This window comes from Crocuta crocuta, unplaced genomic scaffold (genome assembly GCF_008692635.1).
Source record: "Crocuta crocuta isolate KB4526 unplaced genomic scaffold, BGI_CrCroc_1.0 scaffold144, whole genome shotgun sequence".
NCBI classification, from domain to species: Eukaryota; Metazoa; Chordata; class Mammalia; order Carnivora; family Hyaenidae; genus Crocuta; species Crocuta crocuta.
The window spans coordinates 152,522-173,500 of NW_027529669.1; the positions used below are offsets into that span (position 1 = coordinate 152,522).

Below are 20,979 nucleotides of genomic sequence, written 5' to 3' on the forward strand. Positions count from 1 at the left end.
ACCCAGGCACCCCCATTATTATTTTAATCTAGTGGGTAAGAAGGTGATATTTTTACTGTCATTTTAGAGATGAGAAAACTGAGACTCAGGTTAAGTCCTTCGCTAGTAAGCTGTACAGCAGGATTTATTTGTACCTTGTTCTGACAGGCAGAAAGGTGTTGGTCATCACACTATGCGGAGTAGGTTTAGAGGGAGTTTAGAAGGAATCTGCTGCTCCATACCAGGATCGAACGTCTAGCCTGTGAAATATTTGTGCTGGCTCAAAAGCCAGTTCATCAAATGTGTCCTCTCTGATCTCTCCCCCGTGACAATGAACCGCTTCCTCCCTAGACCTTCTGCTTACACCTGGACTTTTGTGTCACACTCTGTCTTACCTTGTTTGCCAGCTGCCCCACCTTCCCCTTAGACTTGGGAGGTGAGGAGGGGCTGCCGAGTGCTCATTTTGGGGGTCTCAGCATGGGTACATGGGAAGTGGACCCAAAAAAAAGGCCCTGGAACTGGCTTGAAATGGCCGAAGTTAAACATAATTACGGAGGGGAAGGTATTTATGTTTAACTTTCCTCCTTCCAATCAAGGTGACCCTGAAGGCTAAATATAGGCATATTACATATATATGATTGCAAAGGAATGTACATTCAATGTAGGAAATTTGGCAAGTCCAGAAATATATTAATTAATAATAATTATTAATGAAACGAAAGTTATCTGGGGTGCCTGGGTGGCTCAGTTGGGTAAGTGCCCAGCTCAGGTCATAATCTCACAGTTCATGGGTTCCAGCCTCACATGTGTTCGAATATTCTCTCTCTCTCTCAAAACAAACAACAACAAAAAAGATAAAATAAAAGTTATCTGTAAAACTCTCATTCAACAATTTGTTAATATGTTGGTAAATTTTCTTCTATGGTTGTAAGTAAATAATCAAAATAAATAAATGGGCTCATAATACATAAGCTGTTTTGTAGTCCCCCTTTCCAAACACATTGTGAACATTTTTATAGACATTAAATATTCTTTGTTTTTAAATATTTATTTATTTGTGGGCGGGTGCAAGCAGGGGATGGGCAGAGATGGGGCGGGGGACAGAGGAGCTGAAGCAGGCTCTGTGCTGACAGTGGCAAGCCAGATGCGGCGCTTGAACTCACAAACTGCGAGATCATGACCTGAGCCGAAGTCAGATGCTCAACCGACCAAGCCACCCAGGGGCCCCTAGATAACGCCTGATCTCCACCCCGCTGCCTTGTAGAGGACAAGCTGGCAGTCTCTGTATAGGAGGGCAGGACCCCTGCAGCCGTACAAACTGTCACCTGTCAAGGGAAGATGTGGATTTTGTAAGGGCAAACCAGACACGTCTCGCCCCCCTGTCAGAAGTCAGTCTTTTGGCAAATAGTTACAGTCAGTCCCTGACTTTCAATGGTCCGGTTTGTGATTTTTCGACTTTATGATGGTGGCGAAGCACATGCACACTCAGTAGAAACTCTACTTCGAATTGTGAGTTTGGATCTTTTACCTCGAAATGTGAATCTGGATCTTTTCCCGGGCTAGTGATACACGAGGCTCTCCTGTGATGCTAGGCGGCAGAACGAAGCTTCGGGTCAGCCCCGAGATCGGGAGGGTCACGACCCCATACACAGATAACTGTTCTGCACCCAAACAACCGTTCCGTTTCTCACTTTCAGTACAGTACTCAATAAATGACATGAGATGGGCAACACCTTACTATAAAATGGGCTTTGTCGCAGATGATTTTGCCCAACTACAGGCTCACATTAAGTGTTCTCAGCACCGTTAAGGCTGCCGAGGCTAAGCTGTGATGTTCAGCAGGTTCGATGTATTGGATGTGTTTGTGACTTATGATACTTTCAACTTACGATGCATTTGTCGGGACGTAACCACTGTAAGTTGAGGGAGATTTGTACTCACTCATGGCGCTGCCAGGCTGGGCGGTGGGGGCACTGAGACAACAGACACCCCCTGCCTCCCAGGAGCTCATGCGGAGACTATACGTAGGCAGGATGGACGGAGGGACTGTCGGGGAGCAGCGGGCTATGCAAGGGAAGGAGAGTTCACAGAAAGTGCTACAGGCATGGCCTTGGCGCTGGTACTCCAGGAAAGGGGTGAGGGTCCTGGGAATCCTCCTCTCAGTTGGAAGTCAGGTTGGCAATCCCACAGGTTTCCATCTGGTTACCGTCCCGGGAGGGGGTTGCTTACTCATTTATTCTGAGTAAAAAAATGTTTCCACTGTTTCCTTCCGTGTTTCACGCATGCGTACTTTCAAACCCCCCACGTGTTACTGCTAATTGCTTGTCAGTGTCCTCTGAGTTTCCTGCTCAGACCGGTGAAGATGGAGAAAGGGTTAGGATTACCCCCAATTATCTGGATGTTCCCACCACTTTCTTTTCCACCTTGGAGCTGACTAAGCTGCCTTCAGTGATTCTAGAAGAGGGTCTCTTGGTGGCTGGGACAATGTGGCTGTTTCTGAAGCCGCAGCCACGTGTTCCTGTCCATGATTTGTGCCCCAGTATTTGTCTGGGGCTGCAGAAATCCCCCAGAAGGGCAACGTCTTGTTTTCCCTGTGGTCCGGATGGAACCCCCTCTTTCCAAGCCCAAGCCCAAGCCCCACAGCTCAGCCTCACTGCAGAGGTGGGACATGGCAGATGTGCTCCCATTTATCTGCGCCTAATAGAGCCACAGACTTGGCAAGAAGCTTTCCTCACCTTCCCATTTGCTCTGTGGGAACAGCAAGTGGTCTTAACTATCCTAGCATGGCCCCCCATGGGGTAAGGACAGGACGGGGGAGGGACTGGAGTGTAGGTGAAGGGCAGGCTGGGAAGGGCCTAAAGAGTTCAAATTTTATTCTTCAAGCAATGGGGAGTCATCCATATCTTTTCACAAGACGGAGACATCACCAGTCTAAACTTTAGAATATAACCTGCTAGCACTGGGAAGGAGGCTGGAAAGGCAGGAACCCTGGTGGCCAGAACAAGGGGCGGGGCCCAGAGCCGTGGGAATGCAGAAGGGCAGATTCCAGAGACATTCAGGAAGTAGAAAGCCCTGAATTTGCAGCACATGAACTTGGTAGCTCAGATGAATGGGAGGTGCCCTTCTTCAGAACAGAGAGTTCTGGCAAAGGAGGATGTGGAGATCACGGGTTCCAGGCTTGCCGCACTGCAGGTAAGGTGGCTTTGCACCAGCCTGCCCGATGGCAGTTACACATTCCAGTCAGGAGCTCAGGAGAGGGAGTGGGGACCCCAGAATGAGTCGTCACCCCAGACCACTGACGGCACATGCGGCGCTACTATCATCAGTAACGACGCCCCCAGTTGCTCACCATTTTGATGTGCCAGGCAGCGTTCTGGGCACTTCACAGGTGTGGATTTGTGTAAACCTCACGGCGATCTTGGAGGTAGGCACTGTTGTGAGCTCCGAATTCAGGTGAGGAAACAGGTCCGGAGAAAGTTCAGTAACTGCCCTGAAGTCTTGCAGCATGTAAGTGGGGCAATCAGCACTTGGTACCCGCCCCACTCTAGCCCCACTGCGAGGACTTCCTGGGAGCTGTGGATTTAAGGAAAAGGTAAGAGGACTGTGCCCTGGGGAAGCTCCTGGGGCCGGGGCTGAAGAAAGGAAGAAAAACAAAGAAGGTGGGAAGCCGTGGGGTGGGAGTCATTTCAAGGTGTTAACTGTGCTGGGAATGCCGGGGGAAGGGTCTAGACTGCGGGATACAGTGGGGATTGAGGGAGCTGACAGCATGTCTGGTTTCTTTTTGGAGGACGTCAATTGAGTTATTGAGGAATGGGCAAGAGAGAACCAGGGCAATGGCCTGAGGGCAGGGCAGGGCAGGGTTACAGGCTCGGTCAAAAGGGGGCATCCTTCAGGTTTGTAGGTATGAAGCAGAGAGAAGGGGAGAAAGAAAGAACCCATGGAGTGTCCTGGGGCGTGGGGATGGGCCTGAAAGCACATGTCGTCCTCTGAGATGAGCAGAGACAATAGGGGCCCAACCCAGGGCAGAAGCAGGGAAAGGAGGTGGGGGTGGGGGCCGAGGAGGAAGGAACAGGACTTGGTAACCAACAGAATGTAGGGCAAGGGACACTGAGGACTGAGGGTTCCAGCCGCAGAAGAGGAGGAGGGAGGTTGGGGAGGCAAGGGCTCGGAGATCCATTTTAGCCTCCTTGCCTGTGAGTTGTCCAGGCTCTGCAGGCCTGGCCTGGGAGCCTCTGGGGAACTTACGCTCAGAGATAGTGGTGGGAGTGAGGGAGGTTACAAGGCGGGAGGGGCGGGGTATCAGAGGCAGGGAAGGGGTCTGAGGAAAAGCGTCCAGAAAGACAGCCCTGAAAGGAAGAGTAAGTTAGCAATGCCCAAGAAAGTGTCCTTCAAATGAAGAGCATCCATTCGAGTGACTGGTTTCAGTTGATGACTATATTAATAACATTAAAAGGTTTTATGAACACTCAGGGGCGAATACAAATAGCAGTATCTCCAAGTCTGGATGCATTTTTCTGGGCTCCGCAGGTGACGGGGAGGAACTGCAGAAGGATCTTGCAAGTGTGCAGAAAAGTGGCAGGTGAACCCCACTGTGGGCTGGAATAAGGTAACACACGTGATGACGTAATCTAGAAGACTGGCAAGGAGGATCAATCCCAAACTCCCAGTTACAACTTCAGGACAGGAGCCAGGAGCCAGCAGGGAAGCAGGAGTCAGTTGATCTAGGTTAAGGGTCTTTAATCTGGGGTCTAGGGACTACTTCCTGAGATTTCAAGTCCCCTCCCCCCATGGAATGTACCACCAAGTGAAGGAGAATGGGGGGTGGTGTGGGAGAGGAGACCCTCAGAGGGTCTGGGCACCCGCCCTGGAGCAGCATGGGAACCTGATGTTGGACCTTCCCAAGGAGGGTGTGGTTCTGAGGTTTCTCCCCCTCCTGGGTTCCCAACTTGCTACAGAAGCCTTTCCTTGACATGCAAATCATAGAAACACATGGTGTCTGGGGCACTTTGGTTTGTGGTTTTTACCATCAGATGTCTCTGCGGCTGAGCAGGTTGACTTGTCTCCGCAGAGCTAGGGGGAAGCCCTCAGAGGAAGAGGAGAGAGGGGCTATTCCCTGGAGTCTGGGCCCAGGGGGAAGTGGGCCTCTAAGGCAGGCTGTCTAAGAGGAGGCTGCAGACCCTGTGCGAGCTGCCTGGGGGGCAGGGCTGGAACCTCGCCCTCCTCAGGTCTCGTAGGTAGCTAGCTCCTCTCCAATGCAGGATGCTGGGCCGTCGCCANCCACATGGAAAAAGAATAGTCAGGACGGATTTCCCATGTATTGGACCAGTTCTTCTGTGGAGATTTTCTCAGGGCTCAGAAGCCCCCCAAGTGACCAGAGACACTGGGAGAAGATGGGGAGGCGGCAGAAGGTATCTGATGATGTGATGGGTAACAGCTTTGATCTCCTGACCCCCCCCCCACCTCCTCCGACCTCAGCACTTTGTTTCCTTTGAGGAGCCCTAACTTCCCAGGGACCGCCCCTCCCCCACACCTCAGCTGTCTCAGGTCCAGATGTGCTCGGGCAGCTCTGCTCTTAGGTGGCCTTCCGAGCCCCGCGCTCGGGTCCCCGCCCCACCCCGGCCCGTCTCTGGGAGCGCCTTCCCGGCGCCGGTCCCCGAGCAGGGAGGGGCAGGACGCCCCGCACCCCACCAGCCCGGGANATATAATATATATACACACATATGTACATGCATTTTGGTGAGAGTGAGGGGAACGACTGGGAGTTTAGAGGTAAGATGTCCTAGAGGTGGTGCAGGCTGCAAGGGGACCATCTCACTCCCCACTGGCCTGAGGCAGGAGCATCACCCTGAGTGGGAATAACCCTGCCTGTTGGTTACCCTGCACCATCCTGAGCCACCTGGTCCGTCAGAAAGGACATGGGAGACGTTCTGGGCCTCTCCTCCCTTGTCTCTGGCAGGCACGCTCATCTCTACCGCCTGGGTGGAGTCAGCCGCGTATGCCTGAAGGAGCTGAGGGACACCAGGAATTCTCACGGAAGAGGTCATCTTACCATGAGATTTGGCCCCTTTGTGGGATCAAGTGCGAAACTGGGCCCTCTCTGTTGTCAGGGGTCGATGCCATTGGGACCTCTATTTTGGATGGAGGGTGGCATCTCTGGGATGGAGAGAGAAACCTGGCTCAGGTCACCAGGAGGCTGAAGGGTGTGTGCAGGAGGGGGGTTTGAAATCCACCTGTCCCCTCTCTGCTGCTGGACGGGGCAGGAGACAAGGGAACACGAGGGGTGCATCAGGGCCGGGCACATCCTTAAACAGGAGAGAGACCCTGGACGACTAGGATGGCCCAACAGCGGTCATGTGACTCGGGGGGAACTTGGGGCCAGAGGTCGAGGTCATGGGCCCCTTTGAGAGTCTCGTGCAAGCCCCAGCTCCTCCTGTCTTAAAAGTACACGTGTGCAGGGACACATGTTGTGCGCGCTGTCACGATGTTACCCTCTGCTTTGGAACTGGAGCCCTTGGAAGACCCCCGATCTACAGCCTGGTCCAGCATAGGCCATTCAGACGGTTCCCTCCTTTGTGACCAGTCAGTGGATAATCCCAGGATGCGAAGAGTAGACTTCTCAGGAGGCCTTTTCTCATGACCTTCTCATGCAACTTTGGGCTTGTGGCCATGGTGACCTGGAAACTCTGGACCAGAGCCCAGCTCCCTACAGTTAGCCAGAGGATGGGGGCAGATGCCTGGGGCGGGGGGGCTTCTCCAGGGGCTGTCTGTATGGTGAGAAGGCTCTAGGCACTGGGCAGGGGCAGATGTAATTTCACTGGGTAAAGAGCCGGGCGCTTTGAGAACCCCAGCTCATTCTTGGGGAGGTGGGCTTGAGGCGGAGGAAGGAGCTTCCGTGGAGAGTGTGAGTGTGAAGACACTCCCCCTCTTGAGGGGTTTTGGGACCTAGTTGTCCAAGGCCAGGATCTAGGTACTGTAGGTTCCTTAGATCCCTTTGGACTTTAAAAGGCAAGTGGGGGGCAGAGGGGAAGTTGTTTCCGACCCCAGTTCACCCCAGGAGGCGTGGCCTGCCTTTTCTTTCTTAGCCCTAGTGTGGCTGCTAGGGTGTTCATGGCATCTACGCTTCCTGGAGATCTGGAAGGGCCTTTAGTAGGGCTGCCATCTCTGACGTCTCTGCTTTGGTGTTGAGAAGCCCGTCTGAGGCTCAAGTGCCCCCAGACCGTGGTGGCTCACGGGGATTTTGCTTTACTTACCAGCCAGCACAGTGTTTGCTGCTGTACCCACACTTGTTCCCTCCTTCAGAGCGTCCTACATTGCCTCAGGAGGGTCCTAAAGCCTTGAGGGCAGGAAGCCACAGTCAGACAGGGGTCACCTCTAACTATACAAAATGGCCTGGAGGAGATGCGTCCGTTTCCTTGGCTTGTACGGGCTCCTAGGCTCACAGGAAGAGCCACAGAAGGCCTTGGAGATGCCGTAGTCCAAGCTCCTGAATTTGGGACTTGGAAGTTGTCTTGGTGAGATGTAAGGGTCCTGTGGCAGTGACTAAGATGTCACATTCCTCAGTGGCCACGGCTTGTCCATCTGCTGCTGCCCTGGACAGCACTGGTGAGTTGAGGATGCTGATTGTGACTCAGTGCTTCTCCGATCTCTCTGCCCTCCCAGGAGCACATCTGATGTGTCAGAGCAGTTATAACGGACTCCTAATCATGTGGCTGTTACTCTTATTTGTAATTTTTAGGGTTTTTTTTAGAGAGTGCACGTGAGTGGGGGAGGGACCGAGACAGGGGAGACTCTTAAGCAGGCTCCACGCTCAGTGCAGAGCTGGACACAGGGCTTGATCCAACGGCTCAGGGATCATGATCTGAGCAGAAATAAAGAGTCGGACGCTCAACTGACTGAGGCACCCAGGGGCCCCTCATAATATTTTTAAAACAGGTCATAAATGACACATGCTATAACAGTGCCTGTAAACATAAACTCCCTTGTAAAATGTGGCCTTTTCATTTCTGTTATGGTGGTACCAAGTGTCTTTGAGGAATGATTGGTGGGATAAAAATGTTCCAGCTCCCTCTACCCTGCTCCCCCCGGCGGCAGTTGGGGCCTTTTTGTATCCTAGCTCTGTGGTTTAGAGCATGGGATCTGAAGTTAGAGTCCCAGCCCTCCCTCTGCCTTCCGCCCTGATTTTATAAGTGCCTCAGTCTCTCAGCTTTAGAAAGCGTGGAAGGAAATCTAATGTGTATGCCAAAGAGTAAATGTTCTTTAGTGTAGAAGCTATTATTACTATTATTATTTTTTAAAACTTTTTAACAATGTTTATTTTTGAGAGAGGGCGTGAGCCAGTGGGGGAGGGGGAGAGGGAGAGGATCTGAAGTTGGCCCCGCCCGGACAGCAGCTAGCCCCATGTGGGACTCGAACATGACCTGAGCCAAAGGCCAGTGCTCAATGGACTGAGCCACCCAGGTGCCCCTGTTATTACTATTATTATTTCTGCTCATGAGTGCTAATGTTCTAAGGCTCCTTATTGTTAAGGAAAATCTTTGGTAAAGATTTTACAGTCTGAGGACTGTAGGAAGGGTAGGATGAAGTGGGTTCAGACTTTTAAATTATGAGCAAAGGGGACTGCATGGTGGGGAGATGGGGAGCCTGAAATGTCAAGGGTGAGGATAGAGAGGCTAGTTGGGTACAGAATGACTCAGCATTGTGGCCCTACTGTGAACCAACTCTCCCTTCTCTTTGGGTAAGAGAATAAGCTGATCAGAGTAGGGGAGATGGGAAACGGCTATAAGGTAGGAGAGTTGCATGATTTTTATGTTGATGCTAACATTGGTCCTGGAGGAAGGGAGTCTAGGGGGGTGGGGGGCAGGCCCAATATGCAGACAAGAGTGGAAGCTGCGAGGTCAAGGGGATCCTGGGAAGGAACCCATCTGCCGAATTCTAGTACTTGCTGTGGCTCAGAGCCTGTTCCACATGCTTCTCACGGATCAGCTCATTTAATACTCACATGACTCTACGAGATGTCCGATTTGTTTTTCAGTTAAGAAACAGAGGCGTCAAGGGGTGCCTGAGTGGCTTAGTCGGTTAAGCGTCCGACTTTTGCTTAGGTCATGATCTCGCGGTTCATGGGTTCGAGCCCCGCGTTGGGCTCTGTGCTGACTACCAGCTCAGAGCCTGGAGCCTATTTCAGAGGCTGTATCTCCCTCTCTCTCTGACCCTCCTCTGCTCACGCTGTCTCTCTCTCTCTCTCTCTCTCTCTCTCTCTCTCTCTCTCCTAGAAATAAATAAAATATTTTAAAAAAAGAAACAGAGGCGTCAAGAGGTTAAATAACTTGTCCAAGGTCACATGGCTAGAAGGTGGTAGAGCCAGGATTTGAATCCAAGAGGCTTGGTTCTCTACATCCTTAGAGAAATTCTGGGCTAGGGGTGGAGTAAGGCGAGGATGGTGGGGATGGGGTTAAAGGGCTTCGTGCTCTGCTTGAGAAGGGCAGCCCGGGCCACATTCAGACCTCACTGGAAGGTGCCTGGAGCGTTCAGTCTGCTGAGAACCGCTGGCCAAGTGCCAGGCACTCTGCTGGGGCTGACCCACCTCCCCCCGCACAAAGGTCGTTGAGGCCGCTGCCTGCAAGATGCCTGTGGTCTTGTAGGGGAGACGGGTAGGTTAGCCCAGAACTCCACGGCAAGTACTGCAGTGAGACAAAGGGCCGCAGAGGGGCTACCCTGCCATCCAGAAGCACCGGGGCACGGAGGCTGCCTGCGAGAGAGGGCACTTGAGCCGAGTGAGAGTACAGGTGGCCACTGTCTCCGGGACATCGCTCTCCCACTCTGTGAACTTTGATTAGGACCGAGGGCCAAATTTTCTAGATCCTGCAACACCCTGGCCGGGGTGAGGCAGGAACTGGGAAGTGCAGTTGGCTTCCTTGATGTCTTTGTGGTTTTTAAGAGTCACCTCCTGTACTGCTTGCAGTGAACTTGCTGAAGAAGAAATAAAAATCTCCTAAGAGTTACTGCTCAGAAGGGCACCTGGCTGGCTCAGTCATGGAGCATGCAAGTCTTTTTTTTAAAGTTTATTTATTTATTGAGAGAGAGCAGAGGAAGGAGAGAGAGAGATTCCCAAGCAGGCTCTGCTTTGTCAGCGTGATGTGGGGCTCGAACTCATGAACTGTGAGATCATGACCTGAGCGGAAATCAAGAGTTGGATGCTTAGCCCACTGAGCCACCCAGGTGCCGCTGGAGCATGCGACTCTTGATCTCCGGGTTGTAAGTTTGAACCCCGCCTTGGGTGTAGAGATTACTTTAAAAAAAAAAAAAAAGTTACTGCTTAGAGCACAGTGATTCACTCTTGTCTCTCCCAACTTGGAAGCAGAACGAGAGGCAAATGAATGTAAGCTGCGGAGGAAGGACTCAACTAAGGTATGAGGAAAACGTTCCTTGCAGATAGAATGTGAGATGTGAGAACAAGTGACTCATAGGAGCGGAGGGGAATGGCCTCCCCCGAAGGTCTTTAGGAATGGGAACAAGTTTCATTTGTCTTGGTGTTTCGGAGGTTTCATCTGGAGACAGGAAGATGAAATAGAGGCCCCTTGAGGTCTGTGTCAGCCCAGCAATAGGAGGGTAAAAAGAGCTGGAATTTCTGAGCTAGACGATTGCTCAAATCTGGCCTAAGTCCTTATTCTACCGTCACACGGAGCGGCTCATCCAGTAGTTAGTGAGCCAAGACACAAGCACATCTGCCCCGCAGCTGTGGTCTTGCCCTGCGCTCATCCCGGGCAGAGGGGACGCTTACCGAGAATGCCCACTGGGTGGGCTCCAAGCCTTGTGAAGACCTCTGCAGGAAACCCGCAAGGAGTTGACCTTGGGGCTCTTGGTCCTAGAGAAAGCGTCTGCACCACTCAGAAGATGCTTCTGAGAATGACATTCCCCGTTGGAGTTAGTGGGTCTTCTGAGTCCCCTTGCTGGCCTGGCACCTAGAAGAACTTTGGGTGCACATTCGGGGCCCTCGGTGAACTTTGCTAATGAAAAGCAAATAACTTCCAGAAGTTACTACTCTTCTACCATACACTTACTTGTTGGGCCAGCGCCTTTGTCCTTCCCCTTCTGCGTAGCGGAGGCCGACAGTAGAACCATTATCTAATACCCAGAGCCACAGAGAAAGGTGTCCCAAAGCATGCTGGGGCAAGGGGAGTTAACAAAACACACTTTCGGATCTTCCTCAAAACGTACAGTTCTTTGAAAGAACATCAAGGGCTGACATTATGTTCATTTACAGTGACCCGCTTGTTTCGTTTGTTTTGGGTTTGTTATTGTTCCTAGCACAAAATTAAAGGCTGAGTTTTTCAAATTGAGGAAGGGCATATGATACAGTGATCTAAACTTCATTCAGCAAGCGGGCCACAGAGATCTCCGAAGAGAAACAAGGCTTGCTCTCAGAGAATCTGATTAAGAATGAGCCAAGGGGCGCCTGGGTGGCTCAGTCCGTGAAGCGTCCGACTTTGGCTCAGGTCATGATCTCACGGTTTGTGAGTTCGAGCCCTGCAGCGGGCTCTGCGCTGGCAGTGCATAGCCTGCCTGAGATTCTCTCCCTCCCTCTCTCTCTCTCTGGCCCTTCCCAACTTGTGTCTCTCTGTAAAAATAAATAAACTTAAAAAAAAGAATGAGCCAAATATGAACAGATGCTGAACGGTGGCTTTGAAATACTGGGTGGTGGGCTTCACTTGCTAGGGTCGGTTTCAATGGACTCATGCAAATTAAAACAAAGCAGCGGCAGAAACCACTCTGCCATCTCCTCTAACCCTGTTGTCCCTTGTTTGTTAAGGAAGCAGTAGATTCCAGGGGCTGCCTCTGCGGAGCTCTGGTTTGGAGCCCTGGCGAGAAGATTTTCTGTGGTCATGTAGGGTGATCGGGCATAGGAAATGATTTCATTTTGTTCAGGTCTGAGATTAGTTTCGGTTTCAGGCTGTGCCAGGAGCTGAGAGAGCCAGCGCGCGAGGGTGAGCGCGGGGAGGGGTGAGCTGGGAGAGAGCCTCCCCACTGGCCGTGTGTGGGCTAGCGGGAAGGTGGCCGGACAGGGAGCTCCTGGCAAGACGGAGCCGGGCTCGGAAGCCATGGAGGGTCTGTGTGTGTGAGGACTGGATGCGTGACGAGGGAGGGGGCGCGTGCAGATACCAGCAGGTGCGCGCAGGACACAGCGTTGCGCAGGTACCTGACAGCTGAGCCACCGGGCTGGGCGCTCACAGGGAGGCCCCTGCGTCAGGTGGGGTTTCATGAGCAGGTGCGGACCTGAGAGGAGAACAGGTGTAAGTATGCCACAAGGCCTACGCGCGCCGTAGCCTGGCACTCTTAAACTAGCCCCCACTGTGCGCATTTTCTTGCATTTGACTTTCCTTAAAAAAAAAGAAGAAGAAGAAGAAGAAGGAGGAGTCAAATTAAGGTTGGCAAGCTGACAGTTGAGGACTTGCAGACCCTTGCAAGTCGGGGTATCCTGTAGGAACTTCAAGCTGTCTGTTTTCCAGAGACGCTTTGGCGCCCATCTGGTTGTTTTACGGGGCATCATTATCCTGGAAAACTGGGAGCTCTCTGCTGGCGGGATCTGGGGGAGATACACACAGATAGCTGTTTCATTCTGTCTTAGTCCCACTGCATCATTGCATTTTACTTCTCCAAGTCATAAATTCATTTTATCTCTACAAGAGAGAATCCCTGGGGTACCTGGCTGGCTCGGTCAGTAGAGCATGTGACTCTTGATTTTGGGGATGTGGGTTCGAGCCCCACGTTGGGTGTAATGATTACTTAAAAAAATAAAACCTTTTGTGTTTTAATTTTTAAATGTTTTATTTAGTTTTGAGAGACACAGAGCACGAGCAGGGAAGGGGCAGAGAGGGAGACACAGAATCCAAAGCAGGCTCCAGGCTCTGAACTGTCAGCACAGAGTCTGATGCAGGGCTGGAACTCACAGACCGCAAGATCATGACCTGAGCTGAAGTCAGACACCTAACCGACTGAGCCACTCGAGTGCTCCAAAATCTTTTTTTAAGTTTATTTCTTTATTTTGAGAGAGACAGAGTGTGAGTGGGGGAGGGGCAGAGAGAGAGAGAGAGAGAGAGAGAGAGAGAGAGTCCCAAGCAGGCTTTGAGCTGTTAGCACAGAGCTGGAGGCGGGGCTCGAACTCATGAACTGTAAGATCATGACCTAAGCCAAGATCAAGAGTTGGATGTTCAACCGACTGAGCCATGCAGGCAGCCCCCCCCATAAAAAATCTTTAAAAATAAATAAATAAAAGAGAGAATTACAGAATTTCATTTATTTATAAAGTTTATTTATTTTGAGAGAGAGCAAGCGAGCAGAGGAGGGTCAGAGAGAGGGAGAAAGAATCCCAAGCATGCTACTCACTGTTACCACGGAGCCTCACAGGGGGCTTGAACCCAGAAACCACGAGATCATGATCTGAGCTGAAACCAAGAGGCTTAACTGACTGAGCCACCCAGCTGGCCCTTGAGAATTACTGAATTTTAATTTTTTTAATGTTTATTTATTTTTGAGAGAGAGACAGAGTGCGAGTGCGGAAGGGGCAGAAAGAGAGGGAGACACAGAATCTGAATCAGGCTCCAGGTTCTGAGCTGTCAGCATAGAACCTGATGCAGGGCTTAAACTCGTAACAGCAAGATCATTACCAAGGTTGAAGTCCACACTTAACCAACTGAGCTACCTGGGTGCCCAAGAATCACTGAATTTTGAAGCCAGAAAGGATTTCTAAGCTCACCCAGGCTGTTCCTAGAAGAATTTGTGATCCTGGTCATTAAGGCACCTCAAAAAGACCTATGGTGTGTGGTTAAGAACATGAATTTGAATGCAGCCTCTGTATTGGCTCTTGTGTTTTGGGGGCAAGTTACTCAGTCTCTCAGAATCTTGGTTTTCTGTCCCACACAATGAGAGTTCCCTAAAAATGGCTAATGAGAATAAAATGCTTTTTTCTTTACTTTTTTTTTACTGTCTATTTTTATTTTTGAGAGAGAGAGCATGGGTGGGGAGGGGCAGAGAGAGGGGGACAGAGAATCTGAAGCAGGCTCTGCACTGTCAGCACAGAGCCCAACGCGGGGCTCAAACCCACGAATTGTGAGATCGTGACCTGAACCGAAGTCAGACGCTTAACCGACTGAGCCACCCAGGCGCCCCGAGGATCCGATACTTACTAAGTCCTGAGCGCGTGCTTAGCATGTTTCTAAGTTCTTCTTACACGTCAGCTGCTGTTGCTGCTGCCATTTGTTGCTGTTTTTATTATCATTTGGTGAAATGATGTGGTGGTCGGCAGTAGGGCCAGGGTGACAGTGTGAAACGTTTTTGGTTGCTAGCTCTCCAGCATGGCCAGAAGGTGACCTCGTCAGGCTTGATGTACGATGCGAAGAGCATTTGTGGAAGCGCATGTGTAGAAATCTCGTAACAAGTGTTCACAACGGAGCTAGAAGCGATGGGCTCAATCCGTTCATTAGATATAATTAGACTTCGGGCGTGAGCATACGCTTCCCAAATAATTTGCTTCCACACATATCCTTGACTTGTGTTTGGAGGTTCCCTAAATGCCGGCTTTGTTACCTCTGCTGGAAAGGTTGGTGTGTTTTTTGATGTTTTTATGGAAGAGTTCTCCCCAAACTGGAAACCTCCATTTCGATGAGTTGTGGCAGCAAGCGGGCCTTCGGGCGTAATGGAAATATTTCTGCAGCCTGGCTGCTATTTATCAAGGGTGAAGACAGTGCATGTTTTAAAAAACTGTGGGCTTGGCAGTGGGCCACATGGCTTAGGCCAGGCCTGCATAAATGTGCTCCCAAATGATTTGCACTGACCTTTTTTGCAAATCGCTGGCAGCCTAGGAGCCTCCCGAGGGAGCCCTTTTAGTCTGAACCGCTGTTGGGGCTGGAACAAGCCTCCGCCGTGAGTGGTCTTTTGACACCTCTGATGGGGTGGCCCCTTCTCCTGTAAGGCCTCTTTGGGACGTTTTCTTGGAATATGAAAACAGACGGAAATTAGTCTTGTTTGGCAAATCCTGCAGCACTCCCGTGAGATAGTGCCCCTCTCTGGGGGTGACGGAATTGGACCTGTTTTTGATGCCGATCCATGGCTCTTCTCAAGTTTCTGTGCCTGAGGGACGGAGCGTGCAAAAGTGTGAAAGTGTGAAGCTCGTCAGGGTGTGATTTGGAGTGTCAAGACCAGAGGCTCGGTCTCACCCCTGCCGTGAATGGACTGTGTCATTCTGAGCAGGTCATCTAACTTCTTCGTTTGTACTTTTCTTGAGGTTCAATTATTATTACGCCCACAACAACAAATGGCTGTCGAACACATCTGCTCAACAGAGCTGGGAATAATAATCCCTATCGTGCAGGATTGCTGTGATGGTCCAGTAATAACAATTTATTGCATGCCTGTCGCCTGCCAGCCGCCTTCTTAAGCACATGACTTTATTTCCTCAGCCCAATATGAGTATAGTCTTATCACCGCTTTCCCGAGACACAGAGGGCCGGGTCACCTCACCCACGATCACTCAGCTAGTTAGTTGAGGAGCTGGGATCCGAACCCAGAAAGCCAGGCTGCAGAGTCTGTAGGTGGAGTTTACAAGAGGGCTGTGTTCTGTGGTTGGACTGTTTAGTCTTTGCCCCTCTTCTTTTATTTGAGGAGCTGAGGGAGGGACAAGCTGAGCCTGGAGGTAGATTAAGTGTACAGATCACAGTGTTGGAAAGAATGAGGAGACGGAGCATATGAGAGCTGTTTTTGGAGTTATAGGGAAACAGCTGTTTCTAAGTTTGGGACAGAGTTGAGGAGAGCCGCAGGGACAGAGAAGGACATTTTCTGGGTGGATTTTTACTATCTGCCAGGAGGGTGTGCACCGTCTGTGGCTTTAAGAGCCACGCGCCTTTTTCCTCTTCTATCACATTTTATCTGGAAGCTTGGCTTTAAATCCCAACTCAGCCCTCAGCTGTGACAGCTATAGAAACTTAGAAAACTTGCCAAGGATAGTGAATCCTTGGGACGCGAAAGGAAAGGTGAAGGAAGGGCGTTTTAGCGAATTTCTTCCTTGTTACTGGATTTCTATGAAGCACTTATGGGGATGAGCTACGGAGTGGCTTGTGTTCAATGACGAGAGGATTGGAAACTTCGGTGACTTCCTTTTTTCTCATGAATCGACTTAATGGGAGAATGAATCATCCTATTAGCTATTATCCTGGAAAAGAAAAAAGAAAGGAGAGCAAGTGAGTGGGATGGCATTTGACCAAAACCAGAAACTCTCCCGGGCAGAGGCCAGGCGGACACGCGGGGCCTTGAGGTTCAGGCCAAGGCTGAGGTCCCTCCAGGGGCTCTGGGAAGGGCTCCCGGTTTCCTGTCACTGCCACCCTCAGCCCTGGCCACCCCCATCCCTGTGAGGCTCTGGGGAATGAATAGGCCTTAAAGGGCAATGGATAGGGGGTGTAAGTGTCATTTTTAAATGACAAACCTCTGGTGAAATTCACACAAAGCAGTGATAATTTTGAAGACATTAACATACAAATTCGTTACAGGAAACTAGACAATTCAAAACTAGCCTTTGGCCTTCGGGGATGTGAATGGCTACTTCTACTCCCAGCACGTGAGGGTGGCAGGGGCCCTCCTTGTGCTAAAGCCTGATCCCTTGGGCCGCCTCTGGGGATCAATTGTTCTCTCCTGGGACTCCAGCCGGGACTCTTCCAGGCAGGTGTGAGCACCCCCTGCCCGCCCACACGTCGCCCTGTTTGCTGAGTTTGCTGGGTAACACATCCTCTTCTGAGCCACTCTTTGTGACCTTTCTGTGGACCTTAATTAGGATTCTGAGCTGAGGCTGGGGCCGCCAGGGGAATGTGAAGTCTGCCCAGAAGGGAGGGGTTGCAAGGAAGCTCCTCACACCAGCCCCTGCAATGTTAAAAGGGTGGTCGTGTTTTCAGACTCTCTCTGGCTTCATGGCACACATTTCCCAGAGCGTTGGCTTTTCTCAACAATGTCCCTCTGTCCCCATTTTGCCTCGTTTTCCTTCCTGCCCGAGCCATCAGCAGCCGCCACTGTTAATAGCTCCCGTTTGTAAGAGTCGAGCATTTCACTTGAGTAATTCAATTTAGTCTTATATCAGCCCTATGAGCCAGGGACTGTCTTTGTTGACGCAGGAGCTGAGGCTGAGGGCTAAGGGGTAAAGTAACTCGTCCAAGTAACGCGGCCATTTACTGGGATGGTTTTTGGTTTTAAACTTGTATTGTGAAATTTTTCTTTTTCTTTTGTTTAATGTTTATTTATTTTGAGAGAGAGAGGCAGGGGAGCGGCAAAGAGAGAGGGAGAGAGACAATCCCAAGCAGGCTCAGCTCTGTCAGTGTAGACCCCGACTTGGGGCTCGATCTCATGAACCGTGAGATCATGACCTGAGCTGAAATCAAAAGTTGGATGCTCAACCAACGGAGCCACCTCTTATTGTGAACATTTTCAAATATACACAGAGGGAGAGAGCCCAGTATAGAACAGTCCCATGTCCTCATCATCAGACTCCTTCAGGCTTTATGGAGAAACTCTGGCCCCTGTGCTGCTGTGGCTTCCGCACACAGCAGGTACCGTTGTGTGAACTAGAAGAAGGGAGCCTTTCTCTGGGGACAGAGCTTGGTAAGCAAAGCGTAGGCTAGATTCCAGCCCCATTTGCCCCCTTGGATGGGCACCTTGCGAAGTGAACAGCTCACACAACTGTATGTGGCGACCCTACCAGCTAACTTCTCGTCTAACTTTTGGCATAAAAAAAGGGGGCTGTAGCCAGACACCAGTTCCGGACAGCGATGACTTCTCTGGTGGGTCCTCAACTATGTGGGGTCAGGGGAGAAAAGCTTAGTCGTTGGAGCCTTATGGGGGCTAAAAAATGAAGTGGACGGTGATTCCCAGAGGAGATCCTTCTGCTGCAGAGGAGGGTGCGGGCAGAGGAGTTGTGTCTTCTGCTGCTTCTGCTCTCTTGGGGACTTCTTCTGTGTCTCCCAGCCACCTGCTCTCTTGGGGACTCCTCCCTGATGCCGTCTCTGTTGTGTTGTGCCCAGGGCAGGGCAAGCACTTGTGTGTGGCCACGAGGCTGGCAGGAGGGGAATTGGGAGCGAGCGGGGTGTGAAAACTCGCTGTGAACTCGCTCTTGGCTGGGACCAGCTGCCTTTGCCTCCTGGCAGCTTACCTTTTCCCAGCGCTTGGTGTAGCCGGGCGCTGACTGGGGGTGGGGGTGGGGCTGCTTTCACATCCGTGGAACTATTCTTTTTTAAAAAAGTCCATGAGTGCGTGTGTGGTCAGCAGATAAGGAGCTTCTTGAAGGGAGGGACTGGATCTTTTTTTCCCTTTTGGCTCTCCCCATTACAGCACTTGGCACTGGTTCTCTAGAAGTATTTGGTAAGCAAATGAATGTCAAACAAACAAATGCAGCATCCTGCAGACCAGGCAAGTGTGCTGAAGGGCACACCAGTTTGACTAACTTGTGAGCTTCAGGCAGGAGAGGCTAGACTGTGCTGTAGTAAATCAAACCCCGACGTGCCAGGGGCTGGACACCATCTAGGTTTAATTTGTGCTCATGGAGAGTCTGATGCCCTTCAGCAGGGCTACTGCCGGCTGAAATCTGGGGCCTCTGAAGTTATTGCAGGAGATGGAAGCAGTCCCTGGCTTCTAGCTGCCTTGCAAGGGACGGACACCCCTTCCTTCCATTCCCATTTCATTGACCGGAACTACTCACATGGATTCAACCTAACCGCTAGGGAGGCTGGGAAACATAGCGGGGCAAAGGGCTGTCTTCCTGGGTGCAAAGGCGAGGGTTTTGTATTTCTTGTCTATGGCTTTAGTCCATCGGAGTGCCTCCGGCCTAATCCACTTATCTTCAGTTTCCGTGTTTTGTTTTGTTTTGTTACCTGCCACTTCCTTTAATCCTTTAAGGGGAGGAGGTTTTAGATGGCACCGAAGGAGAGGTTTTAACCCCTCCTTTACTACACGTTGGTCCTGTGACTTTCATTGAGTCACTTCATCTCTGTGAGCCTCTTCCTCTTTTATAAAAGGAGAATGATAATCGCTCAGCCCATCTCTTACTTCAGACTCTCCTGACAGCCAGTAACAGAAACCTTGCTTGAGCTATTCGAAGTCACCAGGGAGTGGAGCATGGAGGGCAGGAGCCACCCTGGCCTCCGAGTTGCCTGCCCGTGCAGGACACCACAGCCTCCGCGTGTGCGTGCTGATGTCATGGGCCCTCAGCTTCCAGCTAGGCCGGTTCTGGTCCCAGTAACCATAGGGCTGAATAGTAGCTCACAAACTTGATTCAGATTTGCGCCAGCTGTCCCCCGTTCATCTAATCAGCTGGCACCAGGAGGCCGTGGTCTGTACAGCACCACCAAGACTGGGGGGCATCCCCTGTGAATGGGGGTGCAGGCAGTCTTCAGAAAGGGGCCTATGCCCAGCTGGTTCAAGGACTGGCAAGTTGGTTGGGAGAGCTTGGACTGAGAACTTTAAGGTGCCACATTAATGTGCGCTGGCCTGTTGGTGTGCGATTTCTCATTAGGAATCTCGGAGATTGTGCTGCCCTGAAGTGGGGTGGGAGAGTTGTAATGCTGTGAGAGAGGAGCCTACTTTATAATTTTTTTTTTTCTGAGAGAGAGACTGTGAGCAGGGGAGGGTCAGAGAGAGAGGGAGATACATAATCTGAAACATGCTTCAGGCTCTGAGCTGGCTGTCAGCACAGAGCTCGACATGGGGCTCGAACCCACGGACTGTGAGATCATGACCTGAGCTGAAGTCGGACGCTTAACCGACTGAGCCATCCAGGCGCCCCTGTTTATTTATTTTTGAGAGAGAGAGAGAGAGAGCCAGCGGAGGGGGGGGGGGCAGACAGAGAGGAAGACACAGAAACTGAAATAGGCACCAGGCTCTGAGCCTGATGTGGGGCTTGAACCCACCAACCATGAGATCATGAGCTGAGCCAAAGTCCGACGCTTAACCGACTGAGCCACCCAGGCGCCAGAGGAGCCTACTTTAAAAAACAAAACAACACAAAACAAAAGATAAAACTGTTCTAGAGGCAGAGGAGCTGTGCGTTGGGAAGGTCACGGACCTGGATCCTGGATGGGAGGGATGGACTTGGGGCATTGCCCAGGGCCAAGCGAGGTTTACAGGCCATCAGACCATAACATTGTGAAAGAGAGTATCTTGAGTGTGCTGTCCCCTGCCTGAATATGGATGCTTCTGTAGGTGAAACCGTGATGTGGAAAGGAACTTAGCCCAGGTTGTGGCACTTGGTTCCTTGTCTGACCCTGTCCCAGCTGGCTGTGTGACTGTGAACAAGGAAGTCACTTCACCTCTCTGGGCTTAGTTCTCTGAAGATTCCACAGTGCAGTATATGCGTGTCCGTGCAAGGTGGGGTTAAGGCACGGAGTCTGGAATTAAGACAGCTGGGTCCGAATCCTTATTCTCACCCTGCTAAGCCGTGTGAGCTGGGGAAATGTCTTTACCTCCTTGAGTCTGGGTTTCCTCACTTGTGAAACAAGGAGATTTGTAGTGCCTTCCTCATATGGTTATAGTGGGGATTACTGAAGTGAGTGCTTCATAAAATATCAGCTAATATTATTAATAGAAGCCAAAGCTGGCCGTTTGCAGGGACCTATGGCCGGGTAATTCTGTGCCCTTTTTGTTAGAATGAACATGAGGACTGTGCAGGGGTGTGGCGGCCAGGTGCGGCCAGAAGCCCTGAGAGGCTAGGAGGCCGGGAGGGGAGACGCCGCGGACAGAAGCGGGTCTAGCAGGCTGACGCTCAGGTCCTTCTACGAACGAATTCAGTTCCGCGGGCACTGCCGGGTGCAAGGCGAGGCTTACAGCCCCGGAGTGCCTACCGCCCACCGCTTCCCACGCCCCGTCTGCTTCCAGCAATCTGTTGAATTCGCTCCTTCCTCTCAGTCCTGGGGTGGGGGGGTGTCGGGGGCTTGGGAGGCTCTGGGTGCAAGAGCGGGCCCCGGGTTGGGGCTCCAG

The 20,979-nt window shown here is 51.3% G+C and overlaps 1 long non-coding RNA gene across 1 annotated transcript in view; it reads left to right on the top strand.

The window, feature by feature from the left end:
* The first annotated feature begins 3,079 nt into the window (after positions 1-3,079).
* LOC144230564 (uncharacterized) overlaps positions 3,080-20,979 on the top strand; it is a 62,734-nt gene continuing 44,834 nt past the window's right edge. Inside the window, exon 1 of the long non-coding RNA XR_013334796.1 lies at positions 3,080-3,171. This is a non-coding gene — a long non-coding RNA (uncharacterized LOC144230564). The remainder of the gene's footprint in view (positions 3,172-20,979) is intronic.